The sequence below is a fragment of the Cydia strobilella genome, chromosome Z, assembly GCF_947568885.1.
Source record: "Cydia strobilella chromosome Z, ilCydStro3.1, whole genome shotgun sequence".
Lineage (NCBI taxonomy): Eukaryota > Metazoa > Arthropoda > Insecta > Lepidoptera > Tortricidae > Cydia > Cydia strobilella.
Window position 1 is genome coordinate 24,060,821 of NC_086068.1, and position 14,408 is coordinate 24,075,228.

Here is a 14,408-nt window from a genome sequence, read left to right on the forward strand (position 1 = left end):
GGAAACCATAATCTAGACCTAACCTCCGCCTTAGTCTTCACTATACCGAGATGCGATTTATGGAGCTCTGACAACACTTTTTCACGTAACGTGTCTGGAATTACAACCTAATGACCCCTCATAATGCATCCATTTTTTCCATCCATTCGTATGATAGCTGTGTTCGACTTGTGTCCTTGTCTACGTATCCAACAATGATATAAATAAGTAGGTATAACAAGCTGATGCTATAAACACACTGCAAAAATATTTGATCTTACCTAGCTGCGTAGAGCGATATTTTTTACCAAGTAAAGGACTTTAGGTTATCTGACTACCTGCTTGGCGTATTTTATTGATATCTTGTGGGTATTTTCATTGGCCAAAAAAATATTTTATGAGAATATGAAAGAACTTTCATATGACACCTCATTTGTACAAATTGGTAAAGTAGGTATTTTTTTTTAGTTAGTCGACATATAAGGGATGGTCCTTTTAAGAGACATCCACTGCACCAATTGAAATGTGCGTACCAGCCGGGTAAATCGACTGAAACGGCACTGCACCTGGTGACAACCAAGGCAGAGCAGGCGATAGAGAACAAGGAACTATGCCTAGCCACTTTTCTAGACGTGGAGGGGGCATTTGACCGCACCACGTATCAGGCAATCAGCACTGCAGCATCTAAACATGGCATAGAACCGACAATCTGTAGATGGATTGGTACTATGCTAAATAGCCGACTAATAAAGTCCACCCTCATGGGAGATGAAATATTAGCCACGGCCACGAAGGGTTGCCCACAGGGGGGGGGGGTTCTTTCACCGACTCTCTGGAGCCTGGTAGTGAACTCACTGCTGGAAGAACTAAACAAAGGCCCAATATACACGGTAGGGTATGCAGATGATTTAGTGATTCTTGTAAACGGGAAATTCCCGGGAACGGTATCGGAAATCATGAATACAGCACTGAAGCAAGTGGAGAGGTGGTGCAACCATCATCAGCTCTCCATCAATCCTGGCAAAACAGTAGTAGTACCGTTTACCAGGAAAAAGACCCTTAACGGCATGAAACAGCTGAAGCTTTATGGAAGGGTTCTGGAAATGTCCGATGAAGTGAAATATCTAGGTTTAACACTAGATAAAGAACTGAACTGGAAAAAGCATGTCGAAACTACCATAACCAAGGCACTGAGGGTGTTTGGAATGTGTAGAACGGCATATGGCAAAACGTGGGGTTTAAACCCAAAGGTACTGAGATGGATCTATACCATGATGGTAAGACCTATCATTCTGCACGGATGCCTGGCATGGTGGCCAAGGACACTAAAGAGCACATGCAGGGATGCCCTTACGAAAATACAAAGAACGGCGTGCATGGCTATTACTGGCGCGTTTAGAACGACGCCAACAGCGGCGATGGAGGTACTACTAGACCTCCCGCCGCTGCACCTAGTGATACAATCTTAGGCGCGGAAATCGTTACACAGGCTGGCTTTGACAGGCCTCTGGAGCGATAACAAGCCAAAGACTAAACACACAAACATGGAATGTGACAATTTCATGAAAAGGATTACGAATATGGGCTGCGATAAGATGCAACCCAAGTTTGTGTTCCGTAAGAATTTTAATGTTAAAGTTCCAACAAGGGCTGAATGGACCGAAGGTCTTGAAGCACCATTGTCTGATGAAAATGACATCATATGGTACACAGACGGGTCCAAGACAGATTCTGGTACTGGGGCAGGCATTTATGCAAATGACTTTAGTAGTAGCATAAGCATGGGCAATTACGCCACTGTCTTCCAAGCCGATACATACGCTATAATTGCCAGTGCACATGAGAATATAGTTAGGCAAACCCAAGGGAAGAATATCTATATTCTCAGCGACAGTCAAGCTGCACTCAAAGCGCTTAAGGCGCCTAGAGTGGACTCTAGACTGGTATACAATGGCATCCAAGCTCTGAACAAGCTTGGAAGGCAAAACAAAGTGCAACTGGTGTGGATCCCAGGGCACGAGGGATTCATGGGCAATGAAAATGCAGATGAACTTGCCAGAGCCGGATCTGCAAACAACCATAAGGTTGTTTGCAGGTCCGGAACCATTCGTGGGGCTCTCACAGGGAACCATCACAACGGCTATCAAAGACCTTACTAAGACCAAACACCAGGAAGAATGGGACAGTCTGACGGGTCTAAAGCACTCAAAGCTCTTTATACAAGGGGTAGACTCTGGTTGGAGCAAAAAGCTTTGGAAACTTAGCAAACGGCAACTCCAAATAATAACGGGGGTGTTTACTGGCCATTACGGGGTCAAGGGAATCCTGGCCAAGATGGGGCACGCTGACAACACCGATTGTCGTATGTGTGGCGAAGAGGAAGAGACAATAGAACACCTTATGTGTGAATGTCACGCCCTCGCCAGACAAAGAATGAAGGACTTTGGAACAGGCTACCTGGTACCAAAGGAATTCAAAAAGCTACCCATAAGGTCCATCATCCAGCATATGGAGATGGTGGGGAAGGCTCTTGAGTAGCGGACGGATCTTTCCTAGGGGGTAACTGCACAAAAGATCCCTATGGGTCGAAGTGTATCCGTAAGGGCCCCCGAAACCATAAGATAAGATAAGATAGTTAGTCGACATGATACGACGAAGCCTTGTGACAGCATAGCTAACTTTTAGAAGCGACTACTGCTCATTTCGTAAGTCGCGATACATCATTGAACACAAAGGCCAGTCGTCGATAATATTAAATAATATACTGATCAAAAATTTTAAAATTGTATTAAGAGTATAGATATCGTTTTTATTTTTTTATTTATTATTTTACAAGACCTTTGTACTGTTGTACATATCGGCCCTATTAAGTCCGCTAGAAGTATCGTTATATGAATAAAATTGATGTGAAACATATTCGATTATTATATTTTTTCTTCGGTTTTCTTAGTATTCTGAGGACGCAGGCGAGCGTGAGGCGCACTGACGTCCCTCCATGAACGTAAACATGCGACGATCTATTTAAATCCTCCTTGATTTACGTTCGACTTCGCATACGTACTGTCAGCATACCTACTCGATGCAAAGTTGCTGGTGATGCCATTGGGCTGCTTACACGATTCCGAGGGCTAGTCCCGTGGCTATAAAGCAGATGGCTCATTGAAGACTCATTGACATTCAAATAATGCCCTAAGCCTAGCAGGGCATATTATGATAATAAACATAGTTACGAGTACAAGTAAAAATCGTATTTAAGTGACAAGTAGTAATATTCAATATTTCAAAATAAAACCCTCAAGATGATAAACTGCTACGATTAAGTTATTTACAAATAGGGCAATGTGGAAGGGCACAACAAACGATCTGTTCCAACATTCTTTACAATCCCGGTTGCCGTGTATAATAAAAACCTATAAATAGAATTTATTAGTCCTTGTCGTGTTTGGGCGAGATTTAAATTATTAAGCCACGACATAGGATGTCAAAGGAGACAGGGGTCTTCATAAATCCAAGCGGGCATAGCTACTTATTTGTACATCGTTAGTGAAGAGACACGACACAATGGTAATTGATAAAATATGCAAAGCAAGTATGAGTCGGCCGTTTTCGTAATCCTATTAAGTGGATAAATTTATGAAAGAAAGCACATCATAAACACACTAAACTCTAAAGACTGTACACGATGCAACCCGGCCACGCATGATGTGGTAAATATTTTAAATGAATGTACATTTTCAAGCCGCACTTTAACCTTAACAATTTGTGGTTATCAAACTAGTTATACACAATAAAATTAGAAACATATGTAATATTAAGTTAGGTTGTCTGCGACTTTAAGCGTTATAATATGGAATACCACAGTACCTATATTTTTTGTCCACGGTCTTCTGACAATCTTTATGAAATGTTCCAGTTAATTTTTTAGGGTTCCGTACCCAAAAATAAAAACGGGACCCTATTACTAAGACTCCGCTGTCCGTCCGTCTGTCTGTCTGTCACCAGGTTGTATCTCATGAACCGTGATAAGCTAGACAGTTGAAATTTTCACAGATGATGTATTTCTATTGCCGCTATAACAACAGATACTAAAACCAGAATAAAATAAAGGCTCCCATACAACAAACGTGATTTTTTTGCGTAATTATACGGAACCCTTTGTACGCGAGTCGGACTCGCACTAAGTTTATTTTTATTTTTTATATTAATAAACCAAATTATACCTTATTACATTCTCTTTTCACAATACGTAACAATTTTCTGATTGTGTTCAGATTGAGATAGTTCAGAAAATGCCTGTTTCCACCGAGGTATAAATGGTGTTTTTCTGGAGCATGTAAGGAAATAATGAAATATATATTTAAATAAATAAATAAATATAATATAGGTATTTGGCGAATGTGGCATACGTTATGTACACGTTCGTTCCGCGTAGTTGCGCGCACTGCGCCCCAGGCAGACGCACCGCGTGCAGCGTAGCGGATAGAAATGGAATTTGTATCGGCTATTTTACTCCTAGGAGTATAGTGAATAGTGAGTACACGAATTTCCTTTTTGCCCGCTGCGTCCGCGACGGGCGCGCGGCGGCCGTGCGTTGTCGTCACTGGGATAAAAATTAGGCACTGCGTTTTCGATTTACGAACAAAATGCGACCATTTCCGGGCATGTTTGAGAAAAGTATGTTTTTGGAAAGATGACATTCTAAGGAGCTTATGAAAATATGAATACAATTGTGGCATTGTAGTACGAAGCGAGTGAAGATTATCAATAAACGCTGGACAAAAAATTTAAGGAATCATGGAATACATTTGGCGAAAACTCACAGAAGTTATTGTAATATGGTTGTATTTTTATTATAAATTACGATAATTATAGATTATTAAAACAAAAGAACTGCTTGAATATGTGCATTCGGTAAAAATATATACCAGATCATGCATGGCCGGGTTTCATCGTGAACAATCTTTATTTAGCTTTAGATACATTAATAACCAGTAGTTACAGGTATAATATATAAATATATCAATCAGCATCAAAGAAGAATAAATAGTAAGGGTATAAATAGTTTAGGAACAGCTTTGTTTGGAGTAAGTAGGCACCTCAGTACGGCTACCATCAGTTCGGCACTGACATAAACGCGAGCGTAAACGTAATTTACTTTCTATGCATCTCGCTCGTACTGACATATTAGTGCGAGCGAGATGTATAGAAAGTAAATTACGTAGACGTTAGAGTATATGTCAGTTTTGACACTGTCAGTGACTCATGGTACGGGTATAGTTCGCAAAGTAACGAAGACTAACATACTCGTACACGAGCAATAGAAGTAACATGAACATTAGGGAGTATAGTAAACGCTTGGACACTTATGTATCTTGTAGCACGAGTTTAAAGTAAACTACTCCAAAATGTCGTTTTCATGTATTTTATGTAATGTTCTTTTATTTAATACCCCATAAGTAGAATTGTTGGCGCGCTTTAGTTTTTTTGTACAACTTCCACAGTTTTTGTCGGAAATTAAAAATTTAAGCTGTGACGTATAGTTGAATAACTGATTTCTTTTATATTAGACGCAAAATTGTTATAACGTTTTTAGTTGAGCTATAAAATATATATACACGAACTTTTCTCAAAAAAAGTGGTTTTTCTTTGTTTGTATCTCCTAAACTATACATTGTTTTTATAAATAATGTATAAACGAATCATAATGTATTTAATAACCTTTCGTTTGATATAGCACACGTGTATGTATGACTCATGGTATAGTTATAATTTAGATTTTGCAAATTTCGGTAGTCGTCACATGTATGACGCCATTATTTGTCATTTAGGCACTATAGAGATTGTCTCCCAGCAGTTTTATGATCCTTTTTATATTGCTAATAACATACTAGAAGCTTATGCGGATTATCCTGAAAATGACCATTTTCGATTTTTTTAACTTTAATGCATTTGTTCTAGCAAATACCTACATTTTGATGCATAATTTTCACATTTTTGGTCTGATTTTGATTATTTTGATATCAGTGTATGGCTTGAGACATCAGCTTTAATTTTGTAGTACATTGCTTTAACGTCCGACTTTTGGTTTGGTTGAAAAACCCAAATAATCGAATTTTTTTTTTCATCATTTTGATTTATTTTTAAATTTCTCTTAAACTATTGCATATTTTGGTACATAGTGTATTAGTAAAATATATAATATTTTATTGGCTTTCGTTTAATACCCCACACGTGTATATGCAATGCATAGTTTGGGTGCAATATGCAATATTAGCACCGAGGCGGGAGTCATTTTGATGACGTCATCCCTCTCCCCGTCTCCCGGCAGTTTTGGAGACCCAGTACCATGCCCAGCAACATACTAAAAGTTGAGCGGTTTCCGGATCTGAACTATATTCCCATAAGACAGTGCACTAGGTAATGTATTGTTACATATTTACCTACCTATTTTTTGTTATTAATATTACATTGATTATCAAGAGCGAACAAATTTATATACATTATAGTTAAGAGAGAAGGAGCAAAGTAGGTAATATGGTAATATCATCGTCAACGTCGGTGGTTAATCTTTCGTGAACTGGCGGGTCGTTTACAAAAATTAGGTTGAGTAAAGATGCACCCGCATTATCATTACAATATGCGCATTAGCGTCGTCAGAGCTTTAAGGAAAAGCTGTCATTCTTCCAAGGCTCGTAGGGAGTGTACATGCCGACAATTCCAACACATTGAGAAATGTGAATTAGTACATTGTTAGCCAAGGGATGAAAGGCACTCATTTCAGTCTAGGTAGTTTGGCGCTCGATCGCAATGAGAGCGCCAATAGTCCGAGACTGAAATGGTGTCTTTCATCCGAGTTAAACACTGTGTTTTTAATTTCGAATGCGAGGAAAGTAAAATATTCATGTATTAAAAAAATATGACTAAATATAAACTTACATAGTATGTCTTGTGGGTACTTTCAATTAACACTTAGACTATGTGGGAACTATTCTGTCCATAGCCCGGTTAATTATCTCGTCGTATCATGTAATAAAACTGTTATTGTTTTCAACCTATAACTAGGAAATTTGCATAGGTAATTTATGATTATGATTATGATTATGAAGAAGCTCCCTGTAAAGACTTGCCCTCATAGGATATTTGTATAGTTAAAAACTTACTATGGTAAACGATATACTATGTGAGAAGCATATCACCCTTTGTCTGATCAAGAATATAATTACACTAAAATGAACATGTCAGTTCATTGCTCAGACAGGCAATGGGATTACTGTATCCCACTTTTTCTTTCTGGTTTAGTTACAAACATATCGGACTTTTGTGAATATATTTTGTACAAGACGTTCAATACGGTTGCAAATCTATATAAAGTACTTATTAAGACACGCTTGTTCTTCGCGGCCTGGTAAAGAGTTAAGACGAAACTTTGCAATTATTTTCTATCGAGCCGATTTCGTCCAATCATATATCGAGTACGGCCAGCGTGTTTGAAATATGATGTTTTTTTTTTGCTTTACTAAAACGAATAGTTTTTTTTAACTGCTTAAGTAACATCAATATCAACAAATTTGGGTGTCAACAGCTTCTTCTCTTAAGCTTACTACTAACAGCAGTAACAGCTTAAATAATAAATAAAAAATGCTTAAGTCTGCGTAATATCAACATCATTTGATATTTTACCAGTCACTATTCGCTGATCGAATACATCATGCGGACATCAGGCTAATCGCAATAAAGCCTAGTTTACCCGTAAACAAAATGCATTATGATGAGATGTGTAGCAGTCGGCGAAATTTTAAGTCAAAGCTAAAGTGGTGTAAGCAAAATCAAGAACAAATTAAGCTTGACAGGCTTGCATCTTGCCATTACAACAAGGATTTCCGTACATTCTGGAAACAAACAAATAAACTGAATGCTAGGCCTGGACTGGCTGTGGGCATCGACAATATTACTGAGCCCAAGGCTATTGCTAATAGTTTTAAGGACCATTTCTCTGTAATTTCACCTTTGCCCTCAACTGCTGAGGTATTGAATGATGGGACCGACTTAGGGGGGCCCTGTGTAACAAGGTTCTCTGCTGAAATGATAGCTAATATCATTAAAGGGATGAAGAGAGGCAAGTCCCCTGGCCATGACAGTCTGAGCATTGAACACCTTCAGCATGCCGGGCTGCACCTGCCAAGGGTGCTTGCAATGCTGTTTTCGCTGTGTATGACACACTCCTTTGTACCCGTAGAAGTGACAAAAACTGTTGTTGTACCCATTATAAAGAATAAAACAGGTGATGTGTCCTCTATAAATAATTATAGGCCTATTTCCCTTGCTACGGTAATCTCGAAAGTTTTTGACAGTTTGCTAAATGCCGAACTGGATAAGTATTTGCATCTACATAGTGCGCAGTTCGGGTTTAGGCCTGGACTGTCTACAGAAAGTGCCACAATACGTATGAAGGAAACGGTCCGATACTATACCAACAGGAACACACCTGTATTTGCTTGCTATCTAGATCTGTCAAGGGCTTTTGACTTAGTGAACTATGGGCTGCTCTGGAAAAAGCTTTGTGATGCAAATGTACCTAAAGAAATAATACATGTTTTTAGATATTGGTACTCTAGTCAAATTAATGTCGTTAAGTGGGGTGATGCAATGTCTGATGACTATGGTCTTGACTGTGGGGTAAGACAGGGCGGGTTAAGCTCTCCTAAATTGTTTAACTTATGTATAAATGCACTTATCGAGGAGCTCAGCAGCATGCATGTTGGTTGCCGCATACAAGACACAAGTTTTAATAATATCAGTTATGCGGCTGATATGGTGCTGTTGAGCCCCTCGGTAGGAGGGCTTAGGAAATTGCTAAAGGTATGTGAGCAATATGCTACTAGTCACGGCCTTAAATATAACTGTAATAAAAGTGAATTTATGCTCTTTAAGCCTAGTAATAGATGTGCAGATGCCTTTCCTCCAGTATTGCTCAGCGGCGTGCCTTTAAAACATGTATCTCAATTTAAATACCTAGGGCATATAGTGTGTGATAACATGAGGGATGATGAGGATATAAAGCGGGAGCGTAGGGCGTTAGCGACTAGAGCGAATATGCTGGCACATAGGTTTAGGCGTTCCACCGCGCCAGTAAAAATAACCCTATTTCGAGCTTTTTGCACGACTTTTTATACATGTGCACTATGGACCAGCTATACGCAAAGGACGCTAAGTGACCTGCGCCTCCAATATAACAATGCATTCAGGGCGCTGTTGCGGTTGCCTCGCTGGTGCAGCGCGTCCGGGATGTTCGCGGATGCGCGCGTGGACGGGTTTCCGGCCATCATGCGAGTGCGCTGCGCGGCCGCGCTACGGCGCCTGCGGGACAGCCGCAACAGTCTAGCAGTTATAGCTGACAGGCTTGACAGTCCGCTTATCGTGCACTGGACCAGGGTGCACTCATAGGTAGCTGCGTACACATGAGTATGTAGCAGCCGATGAATGTACCCTGGCTCCTGCCAAAATAAAAATACACTAATAATAATAATAAGCCCGCAGGGCAGCTTGTGGCGAGCTATTGGGGAGTGACGACCCCACGGACCCGAGTGCTCCAGAGAGTCGGTCAGGGTCTCCGTCTCTGGCGTGTCTTCGTCGGTCGGAGTGGACCCCAAGGGCACCCGCAGGACTCTCAGCTCTGGCTTGCCTTCATTGGCCGTCCAGAGGGGAGTCGTAAGAGCTATGTGCTCCAGGGGTGGAAGTGTTAAAGGGCATAACGCCGCGAGTAACTTCGGAGAAAGCGCAGCACACCTCTCGACACCCCTGAGCCGCTCACGCCGGTGTTGCGCCTGGCCGTCTTTACGATGGCGCATCAGGTACCCATCTTGCGAGTGGCGAGTCACCGCCTGCCTCGATAGCACTGTATAGCACAATGTTATGGCAGGTGTCCGGAACTCTTAGCAATAGCCCAGTATTATATTCCACCTAAATTTAAGCCATAGACCAGGACTCTTTCCACTTTTCTATAATAGCTCCCAATGCCTACTGAAACCGGTTTACGGGTATCTATTTATGTACCCGTGAATGGGTTCCAGCAGGCGTTCTACATTACATCAAAACTCTCCAAACGGCCTCTACGTGTTGGATCTATATCCCCACGCACGCCTTATAAATGACCGGGCCTGAAAACCCGAGAGTTTGTAACGGAGATAATAATAATAAGTTTAGTTGCTTAAGATAGTATTAAGTACTAACATGTATGGACCATTACAAGTACTAACTGTATAAATTGTATGTATAATTTTGGAATAATAAATCTCTTTCTCTCTCTCTCTCTCTCATTATGAAGTCTGAAATAAACGAATTTTATTTTATTTTATTCTATTTTTATTTTTATTAACTGACACGCAACCAACAAAAAATATTCATATTCATTTGATAATACTAAGCATACCTACATTCTCAAAAATATTACAGCTACATAATAATCATTACACTAGATTAATACAACGTAGGCACAAATTTGCAAAATAATAACACATAGATGACATTTAAAAAAAAACGGCTTTGTGTAAAACGAATCCGTATAATTTTGTCGGATTTATTTAACCCGGGTGCGAGAGCATTATCCTGTGTAGTAGTGTCTGATGACAGCCTCACTCCCCGATGAGACTTATTGAAAAATCTGCCTCCTTGTACCGCTCGGGGATCCTTTGTGTAAGGCGTCCATGAATATTAAAATACCTCAACTCATAAGATCAATTACCTCGCGACCAACACGTTACGCTTTACTCGCTTAAAGCGTTCAGTTAGCAAGATTCAATCAGTCAATATCTAGAGAGTCAGTGCAGGTAAAAAAATATCACTTTGATATTATGTTTTCACCACACCAGCTCGTAAAGGCTCTCTTTATTGAAACAAAAATTTATGAAAATGTTGCATGTTATCCTCAAGAGTGGCAAAGTAAGTTGATGCCAATTTTGAGTTTTTTCCTCAAGTTTGTTGGTAAAATTGACTTTAAAAAAATGAGTATTTAATAGCGTTCATTTGGATTAGATTTGATATGTTTTACAGTCAGTAGATACAGGTGTGGTGAAAATGTTTGTGTTTTACTCGGTAACAAAGTTGGTGCAACCTTCGTGCCTTGAAACCTTTGCAACGCTCAACATTCCACTTTTAGAACCACTCGCTACGCTTGTAGTTCAATTTTGGAATCTTTCGCTTGCTCGGGTATCAATATTAACACGAGGGGCTAAACAACAACTTTTCCCCTTGTAATACATTGCTGGAAATGTGAGTTAAGTAATACTTTCAGTGACATGTAGGTATGTCATTCAATTTCAAATACGGGGGTGTCCCGGAAGTAAAGAGACAAATTTATTTTCAAAATATGTAATTTAAGGTAAACATTTAAAGTAATTATTTTGGTTGAAGGTAGGTCACAAAGTTAATGAAATTATTAGATTGATACCAAATTTGCTCCCACGAAAACTTATTTTTTTATTATCTTAGATTGTTCGCGGCCAGTCACATTACGGCTGTTCAGGATTTTGCAGCCGTCTCGTTTGGCCATGGCCGTACAAAGTATTTCGTAAAAAAATTGGCTTTTGGTATAATTTTTTGGTCCAAGTGACATCTATACGACTGAATGGAAATTAATGAATGGTTGTACGGAAATGTTTCCTTCATGAACATCATTGGGATTTAGCCGGAACATACATACCTAGGTTCAATCGTCAATAAATCGTTGAGTATTTTTTTTCAGCTAACTTTTATAAACTTATTGGTTACCTCTTTTGGCAAGTTCCTCTTGGTCCTTTACATATCTAGAAGCAGTTTGTTGAACATATGGTTTTAAACCTAGTTCGTTCTTTTTTCATTCTGGCGACAGACGACTGATACTTTTATTTTATCTGCTCCCACTCTGACGGACGTTAAAGGAGTCTTATCAAAAATAGATTTGTCGGTTAATATTTCGATGTACCGTGATTGTCCTATTTCTAACAGGAATCTTCTTAAAACTAATCTCACCCGTTTCTTCATAAAGTGTTATTATTATGTATATACTAGTTTGTCTAGCTTTTACTTGGAAGAGTGTTTTACAATATCCTTTTTGATATGAGACTAGTAAAATAAAGGCAATTCTGAATAATCTTATTAGCAAGTGCTTCATATTCTGATCATTCATTTTGAAAAACTAATATGCAATAACGAAATTCCCGCTTTAAATGACAAATAACAAAATCGTAGATGCAACGACAACAAAACTTTTCTTTTCTTTTAATACTTTCGGCCAGCGAGACTTTGAAAGTTGTCTCTTTACTTCTGGGACAGCCTTGGTTTTGTGTAGTACGTACATAGGTAGGTAGTATGTAGGTAGAGATGAGTAGATTAGAAGCAAGGCTGCTCGGAACCGGCAACGGATTGGATTTAGAACTCACACGTAAGTAAGACTGATAGAGCTTGAGTGAGGCTAATTTTAGGTCCTTAGTATACAAAATTAAAGAAGAGAATAGTGCAATTAAAGTTAGGATAGGTATATCAGATTAAAGGGGCCCACTGATTACCAGCCCGCCGGACGATATCGGCCTGTTAGTTGTTCGGAACTGTCAATTTTTTGATTTAACTGACAGGCCGATATCGTCCGGCGGACTGGTAATTAGTGGGCCCCTTAAAGCTTAAATATATTTATTTTATCTTAAACATATAAGAGGGTTACGATTAGAAGTAATGTGCATTTTGTTCGTTGATGAATGACAACGAAGCAAGGCGAGTTGCCCCGTCCACGAGTAGGGGTGTGACCGCATGCGGCGCGACGGCAGTAACAAAACAATTATGTTTTGTAGCGAGATTGGAGCCTGGACCACAAGCGCCTGATTGTGCCCCTCCCCTAAATATGTCTGTAGAAACAACAACCGTCAGAATAGAAAATGTTATTAACGAAATACGTAGAAAAACGAAATACGTTCCGATAGTTCCCACTTCAAATAATTCTAAAAATCTCAAACGGCTAAAATATAACATAATATTGCTACAATTATTCGATATTTTTTGCAAGTAGGTACTAAACTATAATTATCGTTATTTCAATAAAAGTTAAATATATTATACTACCCAGGTAACTACTTTTTTCCCTTTTTATATTGTTGTTGTAAAATTGCAAACCCCAAATATTACAATTTCATCTAGTTAGGATGCACCCTAAAAGTAAGCCCTTAGGGCATACAATAATGCTAAGGAAATTGGCAGACTTATTAGGTACTAGTACTTTCATATACTTTAGCTTTATAATTTAAACAGTTTGCTTGAGACCTTTTTGTCTGCTACTTATTTTTGTGGCGATTTTTGGAACGAGTGGTTTCTACCAGAAAATCTTACTGACAAACATTGGATACCAATACGTACATATACTCGCGTAGTAATGTTAATATAACTTCGTGCTTCTCCACGGTGGAGAAATTTACTTCCCCAGGTAGGCTATTTATATTGTTTATTTAGTTAGAAATGTATAGTTCACTTAATCAAACATTAATAATAATAATTGGGTCATATACTTCCGCCTCATAAATTGGGTAAAATGTAATTTCATATGAAACTCTAAACGATACATAGAGCAATGATGAGAGAGGACAAATTGAAGCAACAGAATGATTAAATACGCCCCTTTGGACGCTGTTAGTAACATAAATATACAGTTCTTGTCAATAAATATACAGACCTATTTACCTATTAGCAAAAACATTAAAAATGTTCATTTAACATGCGCTGAATAAATTTATATTTACGTTGTTGTCGACTGAAAGCGTAATTCGGTCACATATGCAAGAATTTGTAAATATAATGACGACGTGATGGTCGCTGCCAGCATCAGGTTTAGGAACGATCGTAATATTTAGCTTTCGTAAAAGATAATACGTGCTGTATTTTTAATAGCTGTGGCCTAAATATTTGCACCATACCTATAGTCTACACACTTACTCTCGCCATATAATTTCACTCACTTCATGCCATGCTAGATATATTTCAATGGAACATTCTAATAATTATTACTAATATAACAATACTTTATAAAACAAGCACATGCTGACGCTGTCTAAAAAAATATGTTTATAATTATCGTTTATCGTTGTCTTATTTTAATGACATCCACGAATAGAAGTAATTAATAATAGTTACATATTAATTGTTTGTCAAATGCATATTAAACTAAATTAACAAACTCGCAAAATAAAACAACTGAATTGAAACGAAAGGAATAATTATCAGATTTAGTGGTATCAAGTACTACTTAATAAAGTAGTATTGTACTTCATCTATAGTTATATTATGGTCTAAGTAACATTTCCAATTTCAGCTGGCATGCCTCGGGCGGGGTTTTAAAACCATAAAAAATGTGATAGACTTTTCAGTTAACTATTTGATAAAAAATATTTGGTAAAACATCGTGTGCACTT

General features: G+C 38.6%; 1 protein-coding gene across 17 annotated transcripts in view; it reads right to left on the minus strand.

The window, feature by feature from the left end:
* LOC134754140 (basement membrane-specific heparan sulfate proteoglycan core protein) overlaps nt 1–14,408 on the minus strand; it is a 319,966-nt gene that overhangs the window by 124,491 nt on the left and 181,067 nt on the right. The window lies entirely within an intron of this gene.